The sequence below is a fragment of the Stegodyphus dumicola genome, chromosome 10 (genome assembly GCF_044657685.1).
Source record: "Stegodyphus dumicola isolate Sdum_Otavi_A_Nest chromosome 10, ASM4465768v1".
Lineage (NCBI taxonomy): Eukaryota > Metazoa > Arthropoda > Arachnida > Araneae > Eresidae > Stegodyphus > Stegodyphus dumicola.
In genome coordinates, this window is record NC_140777.1 from 177,481,181 (window position 1) to 177,483,788 (window position 2,608).

The window sequence follows — 2,608 nt, forward strand, 5'->3', positions numbered from 1 at the left end:
AAATACTCTTTTTCTTCAAAAAAAAAAAAAAACTATAAAACTACTTTAAAATTAATTCTGAAGATAGTTTTTCGTGGCGTCTGTACAAACGTATGTACGTGCGTAAGTACGTATCTCGCATAACTCAAAAACGAGTAGCCTCAGAACGTTGAAATTTTTTTGTATATAGGACTGCTATAACAAGTAGATGTGCACTCGTATTTTGGTTGCAATCGGCAGGACCAAACGTATATAAATATATTTATATATATATCCACTCTGTTACCCGGCTCAGTAATCTCAGTTTCTTTACTCTTATATGTTGGTAAATTGTACATTTTTTGCTTTAAAAATGATTGAATTATGTTGATTTTATCTTCCGGTTAAGGATTTTATGCCTTTAGTAAATCTGTGTGCAATATTTTTAGAATTATCAGCAATTTTAAAGTTGTTTAATTGCCGCTAAGCCTTTTTTAATGGCGGCCATTGATGTTTACATTTGAAACAGGAGACTAGTGGATTTGTTGCCAATCTAGAGAAACTTAGTTTTGCAACAACAAAGATAACGCATTCATTTATTATTGCCAATTAAATCATGCTTAATTCTTTCTGGAATTTTTTCAAGGAAATAAGTGTTTGAGATTTACTTCGTAATTTTTAATATAGATATTTTGAGTTCTTATGTATTTTTGCGTTCTCGCGAAGTGAGAACTGAATTAATGAAATGAGAAATACTCAATCGTCTGTGAAAAACTTTCTTTTTTTGTTTTGTTTGCTTAATTTCTTTTATACATCATTCTAGCTTTATTATAGTATTTGAATAGAACATGTGGCAACGATTAGATAATTCTTTTCTTTAAATGATATAAATTTTGTGAATTATGAGTTATAATAGGAACGAAATATATGAAGTTAACTCTTATATAATTATTGGATTATATAACAGTTAGTTTCCGTTATACAATTATTATATAAGTTAACTGTTATATAATTATTAATACTGTTAAGTGAATCTAGCGCCAGAGTGTCGCTATGGTAAACAAATACTAGAGTGAATTTTAAAGAATGCATTTATTCTATTGTGGTTTATGCGCTGTCGGCGAAGTAGATTTAATTCAATCCAATAAGTTTAAATGAAATGCAAGAAAAAATGCGTATAATTTAATGTTTCAATACAAGGAAGTCATGTGGTGTACACATCAGATTTTTTTTTTTTTTTTTAATGATACGACTGTTTTTCTGTCCTCTAAATTATTTCCACGCAATATGATTATTAGTGTGTAAAAATATATGTACTGTAATACAACGTAGTGTTCGTAAAGAGTGGCCATACGGTTAAACTAGGTTATGTAAATTATGACAAAACGCTTGAGGGCTGGCTAGCTGTCTAAAAGGAAGGATGCTTACGTGGAGGGTTTTTTAATGATAACTGGCTCATATTCATGTTACGCATGATTACAAGTTACACTATGTAAGAACAATGGCTAAAGGACCGGTTACCTCAAATTCAGCCCTTCCTCCAGGATTTTAGCCCGGATCAAACTACCAGTATTCAGCGGTCCTACTGCTCGGTTGCTGGAGGGCTGTTGTAGATGGCTATATAAGCTTTATTTTGCAAATGTTGATCTTATACACGCATTTCTGACTTAAACCGTTTTCAAAATGAGAAACGGAATTTTATGGAAACAGATTTAATACTATATGTATGAAAGACATTAGGTATTTTTTGAAAGAAGAAGATGAAAAATGAGCAATGCCCTCGCCGGGACTCGAACCACGGACCTCTCGAATATACGTCGAGTGTGCTGACCACTACACCACGAACACATACTAAGAAGACGGGAGAAATACCATATAGATTATTGCCCTTTCTTTATTTTTGGAAATACAATAAGTAGTAGAAATTTGCTGCTCATTTTCAATTAGAGACTTGTAGAACTTTTTTCATAATGTACTGAAATTATTGCTTGCTTTATCAATTTTGGTAATCGTAAATTGGTTTTCCAATTGTGAAAACTTCTAAAGTAAATTCTTCCAGTTTTTAATTCCTTTAAATCCTTTGAGGTAATCAGTTTCAGAGTGTGAGAGGGAGCCTGATAAATGATTACAAGTATACTTATATTTTGTTTATTTTAAGTTAGAAATACATGGTTGAATTGCCTACCTTCAGGCGAAATTTTGAATCAGCTAAAGGATAATATTTCCAATTATAACTGAAATTTATTATTGCACGGTTTACATTAGTAAAGCAATATAGATTTAAATTTTTCCCTTGTGAGTATTTGTGTTTTGGAGAAACGATTGTTCTGACTATCAGTCTCCCTTTAAGACTACAATGCTGAGGTTGTTTTGATTTTTACTTTTCACGTTAAGTGCTTATACTAATTAAGATTTAATTACAATTGCTTTAAAGCAAAAAAAAAAAAAAAAAAAAAAGAAAGAAAGAAAGAAAGGTTTCAGATTTTTAAATTACGTCTAAAGGGGCATTTTTTAACGTTTTGTGTGTTACATTTATTTATTAAATATCATGTTCTTCGCACTTAACCATAAATTTCAGTTCAATAGCAATGTCGCAAAATAATTTTAAATTGAGCCTATCTTTAGAAATTCCGATTCACAGATCCGCGCG

General features: G+C 30.9%; 1 non-coding gene across 1 annotated transcript; it reads right to left on the reverse strand.

Annotated features, from left to right (window-relative positions):
• Positions 1 to 1,733: 1,733 nt before the first annotated feature.
• Positions 1,734 to 1,806, reverse strand: TRNAI-UAU (transfer RNA isoleucine (anticodon UAU)). The gene has a single exon. It is a non-coding gene; the product is annotated as a tRNA-Ile (tRNA).
• Between the last annotated feature and the right edge of the window lie 802 nt (positions 1,807 to 2,608).